Genomic DNA, 15,387 nt, shown 5'->3' on the forward strand with positions numbered 1-15,387 from the left:
TGCATATTCGCTGGAGGTGTCCCATTGTTCTGCAGCCGTTGCACGCATAGTTCTTGAAGAGGCATTGATGGGGCTGATGATCACCTCCACAACGCCAACAGGGTGTTAACTGCCTCGCATTAACGATTGATGGCGGACGTTGGGTTATCTGAGGTCATGCAGCAGCAACCGGCGTGTACGTTCTGCCATGTATATTCCTGCTCGAAAACAAAGTTACTTTGTGCACAGTACTGACCGAAACTTCTTTACTCTGTAAAATCTGTTTGGTGTTGTCGTTGGTGGACATAAATGCCTGGGCTTTCGTTATGGCTTTGCTTAGATTCGGAGTTTCAACAGTCAACAGTTTGCAAAGGATTACCTCATGGCCAATGCCCAGTAAAAAAAAGTCTCTAAGCATTTGTTCCAGAAATCCCTCAAATTTGCAATGTCCTGCAAGGCGCCTTAGTTCGGCGACATAGCTCGCCACTTCCTGGCTCTCCGATCGTTGGCACGTGTAGAACCGATATCTCGCTATTAAAACGCTTTCCTTAGGATTTAGGTGCTCCTGGACCAGTGTACACAATTCTTCATAGGATTTAGCTGTTGGTTTTACCAGAGCAAGAAGATTCTTCATGAGGCCATAGGTTGTTGCCCCACAGACAGTTAGGAGGATTGCCCTTCGTTTGGCAGCGTTCTCGTCCCCTTCCAGCTCGTTGGCCACGAAGTATTGGTCAAGTCTCTCCACGAAGGCCTCCCAATCGTCCCCTTCTGAGAACTTCTCCAGGATACCAACTGTTCTTTGCATTTTCGCGAAGTTGTTCGTTACCTTGTCGTCAATTGATGCATTCATAATAAAGGATGAAACTAAGTAAAGTGTGACCTTAGCTCCTTTATTAAGACTCCAGAGTGCAGGTACCTCGTGGATGGCCTGCTTATATACCGTGCTCCCAAGGGATGCTGGGAACCCTTGCAACTCCAACAGGTAGGCCCTCTGGTGTTAGTGTGATACAGGTTGCAAGGGGTTAACTACATAACAGTAAATACATCAACAGCTCCAGATACCAATGCCTGGATACAAGAGCTTGAATTCGCATTCCGGCCCATTGGTAATAGCTTCCAGTAACTGTGGCCCCAAATCGCGGAGCATCCTCATCGATGATGCACTGGATGGCATAAGGACCTACATGAGTGGACACTGACTTTGGCGTGTGTCCATATTACACAATCACAAATCATGGGTGTTCATTGGAATAAGCGCAGTGATACAAGGGGCCACCTGCAAGAGAAAGCGGTAAAATATTATGGTCTGCAGTTATATATATATCCTCGGGACTAGGGACCAAACCAATGCATTCAACAGCTCTCTCTGTCCAGCTGTTCCTGGAAAACCTGACTCACCTGATTTCCTATCCCTGTGCAGAAAACTCTAGGTGGGGGATGGAAACCTGGAAATACCGTTTGATAAATGTATCATCACAAAAAGAGTGACCTCTCGCCCAGGATTTGCACGCAAGCCCTGCGCTGCGTTACTGCAGAGAAACATGGAGGGCACTCAGGATTCAAAGGCCCTCGATGGGTTTCAGCACAAGATAAAAGCAAATGGTAGCACATACTTGGTGTTCTCAAGTCCGCCCTCCATGTGTTCGTTATGTATGTAACTATGTAATACTTGCCAACAGAGGGCACGACTGTTGGAGTCCTAATGGTCACCTGCACACACGTACTTTGTGGCCAACGAGCTGGAAGGAGACACTAACGTGGCCAAGCGCAGGGCGGTTCTCCTCACTGTCTGTGGGCGTAAAATATACGGCCTCATCAAGAATCTGCTCGCACTGACAAAACCAACGAAGAAGGAATATACAGAGTTGTGCACGCTGGTTCGGGACCACCTCAAGCTGAAGGAGAGTATCCTCAAGGCCAGATATCGTTTTTACTCGCACCATCGCTCAGGCGGCCAGGACGTGGCAGATTATGTCGCCAACCTGAATCGCTTCATGGTACCTTGCGATTTTGGAGCTGCGTTGGGGCAAATGCTGCGGGACTTTTTCGTGCTGGGCATCAGCCACGAGGACATTCTTCGAAAGCTGCTGACTTCCTATACCTAGATCTGAGCATGGCCATCACAATTGCCCAGGCATGCATGGTCACGGACAATAACACCAAACAGATATCGTTTCAACATCGAAGCTCACCGGCAAGTACTGTGCATAAAATGACGTCGCTAGCAGACCGAACTGCATATGGCAGGGCCTATAGGTCTGCGGCTGCAAGATGTGTGATGACTCAGAGTCCGCCATTGGGGGTGAATGTGAATCCATCAGCACCGTGTTGGTGCTGCGGGGGTAATCATCGGGCCCATCAATGTTGATTCAAGCACTATGTGTGCAAAGGCTGCGCAACAATGGGGCACCTCCAGCAATTGTGCAAACGTGCTGCGACACATCACATGGCAGAGGGTGATCGATCCGGTGCAGATCACACAGCACAGGCAACTCAACCCGAGGAAGAAGTGTACGGGGTACATACCTCCACCACCAAGAACCTCTTATAATGCTAAAAGTCAACTTAAATGGAGTTCCAGTATCCATGGAGTTGGACACGGGTGCGATCAGTCAATAATGAGCCAGAAGACTTTCGAGAAACTGTGGGGCAATAAGGCACAAAGGCCCAAACTGAGCCCGATTAATGCAAAGCTGCGAACCTACACCAAAGAGCTCATACCAGTCATTGGAAGTGCAGCAGTGAAGGTATCGTATGATGGAGCTGCGCATGACCAATCATTGTGGATTGTTCCAGGCAATGGCCCAATGGCTGTTCGGCAGAAGCTGGCTAGAAAAGATGAGATGGAACTGGAACGACGTCAAAGCACTATCTTTAGTGGATGACGCCTCGTGTGCTCAAGTGCTGAGCAAGTTTCCCTCGCTATTCGAACCAGGCATCGGCAACTTCACAGGCGGCAAGGTACAGATCCATCTAGGCCGCGATGCATGGCCCGTCCATCACAAGGCTCGGGCGGTTCCGTACATGATGAGGGAGAAAGTCGAGATCGAACTGGACAGACTCCAACGCGAAGGAATCATATCGCCAGTCGAGTTCAACGAGTTGGCCAGTCCAACTGTTCCGGTGTTGAAAAGTGATGGCACAGTCAGGATCTGCGGAGTCTACTAAGGTAATGATTAACCGAGTCTCACTACATGACCAGCACCCACTGCCCAAGGCGGATGACCTGTTTGCAACGTTAGCAGGAGGGAAGTCGTTCATCAAGTTGGACTTAACCTCCGCCTACTTGACACAGGAGTTGGCTGAATCTTCGAAAAGACTGCCGTGCATCAACATACAAAAAGGGCTGTTTATATACCACGGGTGTCCTTTCGGGATTCGCTTGGCTGCCGCCATTTTCCAGAGAAACAAGGAGATTTTGCTGAAATCTGTTCCACACACCATTGTGTTTCAAGATAATATCCAGATCACCGGTCGTGACACCATCGAATATCTACACAACCTGGTAGAGGTTCTAAGTAACCTAGACAGAGTGGGACTCAGGCTGAAATTCTCCAAGTGTGTTTTCCTGGCGCCAGAAGTCGAATTTTTGGGCAGAAAGATTGCAGCAGATGGCATCAGGCCCACGGACTCAAAGACAGAGGCCATCAAGAATGCACCCAGACCACAGAATGTGACGGAGCTGTGTTCGTTCCTGGGACTTCTCAACTATTTCGGTAACTTTCTACCTGGGTTCAGCACGTTGTTGGAGCCTTTGCACATGTTGCTACGTAAGGGTGATGACTGGGTTTGGGGCAAATCTCAAGACACAGAATTTGAGAAGGCGCAGATAGCAGTTAATGGATACGATGTAATTGGCATCACAGAGACATGGCTCCAGGATGACCAAGGCTGGGAACTCAACATCCAGGGGTATTCAACATTTAGGAAGGATAGACTGAAAGGAAAAGGAGGCGGGGTGGCATTAGTGGTTAAAGAGGAAATTAATGCAATAGTAAGAAAGGACATTAGCTTGGATGATGTGGAATCGGTATGGGTGGAGCTACGGAATACCAAGGGGCAGAAAACGCTAGTGGAAGTTGTGTACAGACCACCAAACAGTAGTAGTAAGGTTGGGGACAGCATCAAACAAGAAATTAGGGATGCATGCAATAAAGGTACAGCAGTTATCATGGGTGACTTTAATCTACATATTGATTGGGCTAACCAAACTGGTAGCAATGTGGTGGAGGAGGATTTCTTGGAGTGTATTAGTGATGGTTTTCTAGACCAATATGTCGAGGAACCAACAAGAGAGCTGGCCATTCTAGACTGGGTGATGTGTAATGAGAAAGGACTAATTAGCAATCTTGTTCTGCGAGGCCCCTTGGGGCAGAGTGACCATAACATGGTAGAATTCTTTATTAAGGTGGAGAGTGACACAATCAATTCAGAAACTAGGGTCCTGAACTTAAGGAAAGGTAACTTCGATGGTTCGAGGCGTGAATTGGCTGGAATAGACTGGCAAATGATACTTAAAGGGTTGACGGTGGATAGGCAATGGCAAACATTTAAAGATCACATGGATGAACTTCAGCAATTGTACATCTCTGTCTGGAGTAAAAATAAAATGGAGAAGGTGGCTCAACCGTGGCTAACAAGGGAAATTAAGGATAGTGTTAACTCCAAGGAAGAGGCATATAAATTGGCCAGAAAAAGCAACAACCTGAGGACTGGGAGAAATTTAGAATTCAGCAGAGGAGGACAAAGGATTTAATTAAGAGGGGGAAAATAGAGTACGAGAAGAAGCTTGCCGGAAACATAAAAACTTACTGCAAAAGCTTCTATAGATATGTGAAGAAAAAAAGATTAGTGAAGACAAACATAGATCCCTTGTAGTCAGATTCAGGTGAATTTATAATGGGGAACAAAGAAATGGCAGATCAATTGAACAAATACTTCATGAAGGAAGACACAAATAACTTTCCGGAAATACTAGGGGACCGAGTGTCTAGTGAGAAGAAGGAACTGAAAGGATATCCTTATTAGGCGGGAAATTGTTTTAGGGAAATTGATGGGATTGAAGGCCGATAAATCCCTGGGGCCTGATAGTCTGCATCCCAGAGTACTTAAGGAAGTGGCCCTAGAAATAGTGGATGCATTGGTGATTATTTCCAACAGTCTATCGACTCTGGATCAGTTCCTATGGATTGGAGGGTAGCTAATGTAACACCATTTTTTAAAAAGGGAGGGAAAGAGAAAGCAGGTAATTATAGACTGGTTAGCCTGACATCAGTAGTGGGGAAAATGTTGGAATCAATTATTAAAGATGTAATAGCAGCGCATTTGGAAAGCATTGACAGGATCGGTCCAAGTCAGCATGGATTTATGAAAGGGAAATCATGCTTGACAAATTTTCTGGAATGTTTTGAGGATGTAACTAGTAGAGTGGACAAGGGAGAACCAGTGGATGTGGTGTATTTGGACTTTCAAAAGACTTTTGACAAGCTCCCACACAAGAGATTGGTGTGCAAAATCAAAGCACATGGTAGTGGGGGTAATATACTGACGTGGATAGAGAACTGGTTGGCAGACAGGAAGCAGAGAGTCGGGATAAACGGGTCCTTTTCAGAATGGCAGGCAGTGACTAGTGGAGTGCCGCAAGGCTCAGTGCTGGGACCCCAGCTCTTTACAATATACATCAATGATTTAGATGATGGAATTGAGTGCAATATCTCCAAGTTTGCAGATGACACTAAACTGGGTGGAGGTGTGAGCTGTGAGGGGGATGCTAGGAGGCTGCAGGGTGACTTAGACAGGTTAGGTGAGTGGGCAAATGCATGGCAGATGCAGTATAATGTGGATAAATGTGAGGTTATCCACTTTGGGGGTAAAAACGCGAAGACAGAATATTATCTGAATGGCGGCAGATTAGGAAAAGGGGAGGTGCAACGAGACCTGGGTGTCATGGTTCATCAGGCATTGAAAGTTGGCATACAGGTACAGCAGGCGGTGAAGAAGGCAAATGGTATGTTGGCCTTCATAACTAGGGGATTTGAGTATAGGAGCAGGGAGGTCTTACTGCAGTTGTACAGGACCTTGGTGAGGCCTCACCTGGAATATTGTGTTCAGTTTTGGTCTTCTAATCTGAGGAAGGATGTTCTTGCTATTGAGGGAGTGCAGCGAAGGTTCACCAGACTGATTCCCGGGATGACAGGACTGACATATGAGGAGAGACTGGATCAACTGGGCCTTTATACATTGGAGTTTAGAAGGATGAGGGGGAATCTCATAGAAACATATAAGATTCTGACGGGACTGGACAGGTTAGATGCGGGTAGAATGTTCCCGATGTTGGGTAAGTCCAGAACCAGGGACACAGTCTTAGGATAAGGGGTAGGCCATTTAGGACTGAGATGAAGAGAAACTTCTTCATTCAGAGAGTTGTTAACCTGTGGAATTCCCTGCCGTAGAGAGTTGTGGATGCCTGTTCATTGGATATATTCAAGAGGGAGTTAGATATGGCCCTTACGGCTAAGGTGATCAAGGGGTATGGAGAGAAAGCAGGAAAGGGATACTGAGGGAATGATCAGCCATGATCTTATTGAATGGTGGTGCAGGCTCGAAGGGCCGAAAGGCCTACTCCTGCACCTATTTTCTATGTTTCCATGTTTCCATGTTTCTAGAACATGTACCACGATTGCGCGGCTGTTTCACGTGATATTGATGTTAACGACCTTGTGTTTGTCCTGAATTACAGTCATGGTCCCAAGTGGGTTGCTGGCACTATTTTGGCCAAGGAATGGAATGGGGTGTTTATAATCAAGCTGTTAAATGGCCAAATGTGCAGAAAGCATTTAGATCAGACCAAATTGCGATTCACTGACAACCAGGAACGACTTGAAGAGGACATCACCATCGACGATCCACCAACATACACCCAACCAGCAATCGACCTCGCTGTCAATCACGAGGATGAACCCATCGTTCCTGACGGACCAGTCAGACCAGCTGCGGTGCAGTGCAGCAATGGTCTGGCCAACTCACACACGCCAGGGTTTGAACTTAGACGTTGAACCAGGGAGTGAAGGGCTCCAGATTGCCTCAACTTGTAAATAACTTGTACCGAAGACTTTGGGGGAGAGTGATGTTATGTATTTAACTATGTAATACTTGCCACCAGTGGGCGCAACTGTTGGAGTCCTAATGGTCACTTGCACACACGTGCAGGGCCAGTATAAAAGGTTGGCTGCCATGTAGTTTAGGCACTTTGGAGTTGTAATAAAGAAGACTAAGGTCACACTCAGTTTTGCTCACAGTACTCAGTCTCGTGGAGTTCTTCTGTACACAACAGTGTTCATACTCTATTTGTTGGTTACATGAACCCTCACTAGACAGGCATTAGTGTCATGTATTTAACTGTCATTGTAACCCATGTATAACCTGACTAGTTGTATACTGTGGGAACATTGACCACTAGGTGGTGAACTTGTGGGAGACACTCCTAACCTGGTCTTTCATATATAAAAGAGGAAGCTCCACCCACCTTCATCACTTGAGTGCTAACGGAATAAAGGTTACTGGTCATAGAGTGATTTTCTCTCAAGCATGGGCCCGTGTGCATTTATACTGTATAGTAAGGACTTATGGATTAGGACCCTGCGAGGACTATTCACGCCTGCTGTAAACATGCTGGCTTTGGATGCCATTTTGAGAGTTGCTATAAAGGACACTGTTAGTTACGCTACTCCTGTTAGTCTGTTTATTTATGTACACAACATAATTTGGCGACAAGGATGAATCAAATTAACCTCCCTACCTCCCTGCCTTTCCTCTCCACACCCGGGGACCCTTCAATCCCGTGGCTGAGATGAATAAAAAACTTATCTACATATATCACAGCGAGTGGGTTGGACGGTGACAACGTAACACCAGCTCTCCACTGTGCAATACTTCTCCACTGCCCCGGCACCAAAGGTCAACGCATCTTTGGCCAAATCGAAGACATGGAGTCCTACAACAAAGCGGTAAGCGCCCTAGAGAAATATTTTGGCCCAAAGAAAAGTATCATGATGGAGAGATACAAATTTCGTCAAAGGGAGCAAGGGAACGGTGAACCAATCAAACAGTATATCATTTCATTAACTGAACTGGCCGCTACGTGTAACTTTGGAGCACTTACAGAGGAAATGATCAGGGATGAAATTATTGAGAAAACAATGATCCCCCGCATTCAGGAATGCTTGCTAATGGAGAATGACAAATTGACATTGGACAAAAACAACTAATTTGGCCTTCCAAATCAAATCAGTGCCTTCCGATTCAAAAGCGATCAGATCCCCTGCTCCCCCTGTGCAGCTACAGCCCATGTGCAAGGCATTCGTCCAAAGCGGAAATCACAGCAAAGACCAAGGGCTAGTAATAAGCCACCCACTACGGATCGAGGGCCTAACTTCCACTGCTTTAACTGTGGGGACAAATTACATTCAGCAAAGAGGCCTATCTGCCCTGCACATGGGAAGAAATGCTCTGTATGTGGTAAAATGAACCACTTTGCTAGTGTCTGTCGCTCATCGCAGCATATTCAACATGTGGACAACCCCAATAGTGATGAACTCAGTATGGTTTACACCGTTAGTGACATTTCGGTTCGGGCAAATTCAAGGACTGTGATGTAAATATTAATGGCACACCCATCTGCCTCCTCATTGACTTTGGAGCCAAAGTCTCCATATTGAGCGAGGCTGTGTACAAAACCCACTTTTCACACTGTCAACTGCAACCCGCAACTTCCACTCGACATGCGTACTTTGACTCCAAAATTGAGGTTCTTGGTAGTATATCTATCCCGATATACTACAAGGACATAACATTGGAAAATTTTTCCTTTCATGTCGCGACGGGACGAAGCCTCATGGATGTTGACCTCTTTGACAAGCTTGGGTTCAAAGTTTACGACCCAACCGGCACACCTGTGTACACAGTGGACTTTGACAAGCAGTATCCCTCAATCTTCACAGGGTTTGGATTGACAACAAAATTCTGCCATCGTCCCCGCGTTGACCCTTCCGTCAAACCGGTTACGCAGTGACTTCATGACTTCATTCATGGTTTGCGACCAAGTATCCGCAGAATTAATGCCACTCGAATCTCAGGGAATCATTGAGAGCATCGACTCCTCACTCTGGATCTTGAACTTAGTCATTGCTTGGCGTAAAAATGGGGAGATCCGCCTGTGCATCGACCTGAAAGAGGTCAACAAGGCCATCATCCCCGACAAGTACCCTCTTCCATCGACGAACTGTCTTCAGAATTCCACGGCTCAATAGTTTTTACGGAACTCGACATGCGCCGCAGTTACCTGAAAATACCCCTAGCAGCATTCTCACAGCATTCACGACATATGATGGTCTGTATTGGTATCAACGCTTGCCCTACGGACTATCTTCTGCACCAAGTGCATTTCAGAAGATTGTCACTACTATGCTAGCAGGCATAGTTGGCCACCCTGACCTGCGAGAGGACACCACCGCAGGTCAGGGGGATAAAAGAGCTGGAGCGCGGGCCTTGGAGCATTATGGGCATACCACTGCAACTTCCAGTGCGAGGTGCGCCAAGTGTGGGACTGCTTCAAGGAAGGCGACTGGTTGACGACATCAAAACCCAGGTCGCCGTTTGGAGCGTGGGCAGGAATATCGGTGGGGCCCAGGTCCAGCAGAGGAGCAGGCAGGTCGGGGCGGATGAGCGGCAAGAGATCGAGGCAGAAATGCGGCGGATGATCGGGATGGAGGAGTGGTGCGGGATCGTGGCTAAGATTCAGCGAGTGATCGCAGTGGAAGTGAGGCAAATGTTTGGTGCGGAGGTGCAGTGAGAGATCATGGCAGAGATGCGGCGAATGGTTTGTGGCGGAGGAGCGGCGAGAGATTATGGCGAAGGTACGGCAAATGGGGGTACGGGGCCAGAAGAGCTGAGGGCTCAGGGGCAGCACAGGCCAGCCCACACTGTGATATGTGTGCACACTAGATCCGTGCAGCAGAGCAAGTCTCCAGTCGTCCTGGTTAACCATTGGCTGGCTAAAGGCCTAGCTCTGTCAAGCCCGTGTGGTGGCTGATGTGCAATGGTCACCACACGTTAGAAAAATCCAGCACAGGCATCTTCTACTCCTCGAGTTCAGGTCTGGAACATCGGGTCCTTCATTGAAACATCTGCAAACTCACCTCTTTTGGTGTGGAAGCAAGTCATCCTTGTTCAAGGGACCGTTGGGATGATGGTGAGCAGGCATAGAGGGTGCCCCCAATAATATCGTCATCCATGGACGGGCAATGGAAGAGCATGACCAACGACTTCACGCAGTTATGGCTAGACTTGCTACACATAACATTACACTTAATGCCGATAAGTGTACATTTGCTGCTGGAGAAATAAACTTTCTGGGCTACAGAGTCACAGTGCAAGGTGTCAAGCCGACGTTTGACAACATTGACGCGATCCAGCGAATGCAGGAGGCTACCAACATCAAAGAACTTTCATCATTCCTCGGCATTTGCAACTTCTATCTGAAGTTCCTCCCACGCTACACGCACATTGCCAAACCACTTCACAAGTTGCTGCGCAAGGACGTCCCTTGGGAATGGACAGATTCCCAGGCTCAAGCATTCACCACGTTTCAGGAGAAAATCACATCCCCTCCTATCCTCGTGCATTTTGATCCGAATGCCACTTCGTACGTCACCACGGATACATCAGGCACCGCCATGGGTGCTGTGCTCTCGCAATGGATTTACAGCCTGGAACGCCCAGTAGCCTTCGCCTCTCGCACACTCTCGTCTGCAGAATGTAACTACTCGACAGGGGAATGCAAAGTACTCGCTTGCATCTACGCATGTGAACGCTGGCACATCTACCTCTATGGCAGGAAACTTACCCTCCGTACGGATCACCAAGCGCTAACTATACTCCTCGCTACAACTGGATCTGGGCACAGACCACTATGAATCAGCCGATGGTCAGATCGCCTTTATCAGTATAACTTTGATGTACAGTACATCGCTGGCAGTCGCAACCATGTAGCTGACTTGTTCAGCCGCTCGACACCTGCTTCGGACTCTGGTGCTGACTTGTTCATAGATGACGACACATATGTCATGTCAATCATCACTCAGTCCATCAGAAACCTTGTCTCCTGCGAATGAACTCAAGACTGAATCACAGCGTGATGCTACGCTCCAGCACGTATGTCACTTCCTCCAGACTGAGTGGCCTAAGCAAATTCCGGAAGAGCTGAAAACCTTATCAGACTTTGCGATGAATTTTCCATTTAGAACGATGGCTGCCTAGCTTGTGGTGATAAAGCAGTAATTCCCAAGTCACTTCAACAGTGCTTTTTCTCATTGACACATGAGGGACACCCTGGCACGAAGCAGAGATGTCACGATTCAGTTTGGTGGTCCAGGATTGACACTCGCATCGAGGAGCTTGTCTCACACTGCGAAGCTTGCAGTCTGAGCGAAAAGGCCACAAACATCTGACCAGCGCCAATGAAGCCCATTCCATGGCCACAAAGACCATGGCAACAACTTCAGTTGGCTATCTTCGTCCAGTTGAAGCAGCTCCACAGCACCAGTGGTTCCTTGTTGTAGTACATGACCTGCATTCCAAATGGGCAGAAATCGCTACAAGTTCAGTGACCTCATCAACGATAGTCACTATTCTGCAGCGTATGTTTATGAAGTGGGGCCTCCCAGAGGTCATAATCACTGACAATGGACCACAGTTTGTGTCCGACCAGTTCGCGGATTTCCTCATGTCATGCTATCGAGCATCGTCTTACTGCTCGGTACAATCCTCAAAGCAACGGAGGTGTTCAACAATTTAACCGCGACATCTAAGAGGGTTTGAAAGCCAACCTCGCAGCAGGTCAAACATTCGACGAAGCGGTTCAAACCATTCTCCGCACATACCGTTCAACAAAGCACTCAGTAATGGGGAAAACACCTGCTGCGCTCATGATTTGGCAGAATCTTCGCTGGCTACTGGGCATTCTCAAACCTCTAGCCAAACCTAGCGCGAAGATAACCACACTCGCATTCCAGATTTCGGAACACCAACGAAAAGTGAAGTCATACACTGGCACAAATCGACTCGCTCAAAAGCCCCAACTGAAGAACGGAGAATGGGTAAGAATTAAGCACCCAAACTGTAGTCATAAGCTTGCATCTTCACTTTTGCCTCCAAAACAGATCGGGCGAAAGTTCAGCCCCCACACCTACGATAATGGAACTCGATGGAATGCTCGTAGACTGATCCGAACTCACAGGCCAACAGGCCAGCAGGATGGAACAGAGGCACCGTTCTGTTTCCCAACCAAAAACCTCGATCAAACACCGCAAACTCCACGCCGTCTCAGCATATCAGAACACAGCCTGGCTATCTCAAGGACTTTGTCTGTTCATAGACTATGTTTTTCAGAAGAGGGGAAATATGTTGTGTTCATACTCTATTGGTTACACAAACCTTCATTAGACAGGCATTAGGACCCTGCGGGGGCTATTCATGCCTACTGTAAACATGCTGGTTTTGGACGCCATTTTGAGAGTTGCTATAAAGGACACAGTTAGTTACACTATTCCTGTTTCAGTTAGTCTGTTTATTTACGTGCACAACAGGCAGAGGCAGAATCAGCTGCTGCAATGGCGGCACAGTTGAGGAGAGCTGGGCCTGTCTGGGTGTCTGGTGTTTGCCTCTGTTGTTTCAGTCGGCTTGCTGTAAAGTTGTTGACAGAATTCCGGAATCTGTAACCGACTGGAAGTTATCAAGACAGCGGAATGTTCAAAATGGCGGGAGTTCATCATAGTTGTCAAGACAAACTAAGCAGCGTTCTTGTTGCTGAGGAACTTTCGCTCAGAATTAATTGGAGGAAAATGATTTAAAAGCGAGTGAGGGCCCAAATGGAATGGTTATAATCAAGATGCGGCAGTTCTGCAGGCACTGTGGAACATTATAGTTTAGTGAATGGAATCTCAGGCAACTCTGCTCAGTGTGAAAGCCTTGCAGAGATCCCAAAATCTTTAAGAGATCCCACACTAAATCACACTGAGAAAACAGTCTCTAATTGCTGATCAGACCAGTCAGCGACACACAAAATGAGCAGTTCTACTAACTGCTGATCACACTCTTAGGAACACATGGACGATAAAAGGTCCATCTAATTCCGCTTCGAACAACTTGACAGGCTCATGATGCAATGATAATGGGATTGTTCACTAATTATGGCAATCAATCTCTATCAATCAGCCTACAACAGACCCAGACATGGAGCGAGGACAATCCCAGTAGCGGAGAGCTTTGGGAACCATAGGTCCAAAGGTCACCTGTTGCTCTTAAGCAAGCTACACTCACCACATGTCTCAAATGACTCTTTGTCCTGTGGTAAACCACAAACAAAGGGCTGTAATTTGCAGCCCCCAGGGGCACGTACGAGGTGCGCACACGCCTATAGGGGCCGCGCAAGTTCCGGGTTTAGGTATGTGCTAAAACACAGAACCTGTGAGCTGTCAAGAATTCTCATGACAGGTAGAAACATAGAAACATAGAAAATAGGTGCACCGCCATTCAATAAGATCATGGCTGATCATTCCCTCAGTACCCATTTCCTGCTTTCTCTCCATGGCCCTTGATCCCCTTAGCCGTAAGAACATAATAAGAACATAAGAATTAGGAACAGGAGTAGGCCATCCAGCCCCTCGAGCCTGCTTCACCATTCAACAAGATCATGGCTGATCTGGCCGTGGACTCAGCTCCACTTACCCGACCGCTCCCCATAACCCTTAATTCCCTTATTGTTTAAAAATCTATCCCTCTGTGATTTGAATACATTCAATGTGCTAGCCTCAACTGCTTCCTTGGCCAGAGAATTCCACAGATTCACAACCCTCTCGGAGAAAAAATTTCCTCTCAACTCGGTTTTAAATTGGCTCCCCCGTATTTTGAGGCTGTGTCCCCTAGTTCTAGTCTCCCTGACCAGTGGAAACAACCTCTCTGCCTCTATCTTGTCTATCCCTTTCATTATTTTAAATGTTTCTAGAAGATCACCCCTCATCCTTCTGAACTCCAACGAGTAAAGACCCAATCTACTCAATCTATCATCATAAGGTAACCCCTTCATCCCCGGAATCAGCCGAGTGAATCGTCTCTGTACTCCCTCCAAAGCTAGTATATCCTTCCTTAAGTAAGGTAATCAAAACTGCCACAGTACTCCAGGTGCGGCCTCACCAATACCCTGTACAGTTGCAGCAGGACAACCCTGCTTTTGTACTCCATCCCTCTCGCAATGAAGGCCAACATTCCATTCGCCTTCCTGATTACCTGCTGCACCTGCAAACTAACTTTTTGGATTCATGCACAAGGACCCCCAGGTCCCTATGCACCGCAGCATGTTGTAATTTCTCCCCATTCAAATAATATTCCCTTTTAATGTTTTTTTTTCCAAGGTGGATGACCTCACATTTTCCGACATTGTATTCCATCTGCCAAACCTTAGCCCATTCGCTTAACCTATCTAAATCTCTTTGCAGCCTCTCTGTGTCCTCTACACCAACTCGCTTTCCCACTAATCTTTGTGTCATCTGCAAATTTTGTTACACTACACTCTGTCCCCTCTTCCAGGTCATCTATGTATATTGTAAACAGTTGTGGTCCCAGCACCGATCCCTGTGGCACACCACTGACCACCGATTTCCAACCTGAAAAGGACCCATTTATCCTGACTCTCTGCTTTCTGTTAGCCAGCCAATTCTCGATCCATGCTAATACATTTCCTCTGACCCTGCATACCTTTATCTTCTGCAGTAACCTTTTGTGTGGCACCTTATCGAATGCCTTTTGGAAATCTAAATACACCACATCCATCGGTACACCTCTATCCACCATGCTCGTTATATCCTCAAAGAATTGCAGTAAATTAGTTACACATGATTTCCTCTTCATGAATCCTGTTGCGTCTGCTTGATTGCACTATTCCTATCTAGATGTCCCGCTATTTCTTCCTTAGTGGTAGCTTCAAGCATTTTCCCCACTACAGATGTTAAACTAACCGGCCTATAGTTACCTGCCTTTTGTCTGCCCCCTTTTTTAAATAGAGGCATTACATTAGCTGCTTTCCAATCCGAAGATACCTCCCCAGAGTCCAGAGAATTTTGGTAGATTATAACGAATGCATCTGCTATAACTTCCGCCATCTCTTTTAATACCCTGGGATGCATTTCATCAGGACCAGGGGACTTGTCTACCTTGAGTCCCATTAGCCTGTCCAGCACTACCCCCCTAGTGATAGTGATTGTCTCAAGGTCCTCCCTTCCCACATTCCCATGACCAGCAATTTCTGGCATGGTTTTTGTGTCTTCCACTGTGAAGACTGAAGCAAAATAATTG

The sequence above is a fragment of the Pristiophorus japonicus genome, chromosome 20 (assembly GCF_044704955.1).
Source record: "Pristiophorus japonicus isolate sPriJap1 chromosome 20, sPriJap1.hap1, whole genome shotgun sequence".
Classification (NCBI taxonomy): domain Eukaryota; kingdom Metazoa; phylum Chordata; class Chondrichthyes; family Pristiophoridae; genus Pristiophorus; species Pristiophorus japonicus.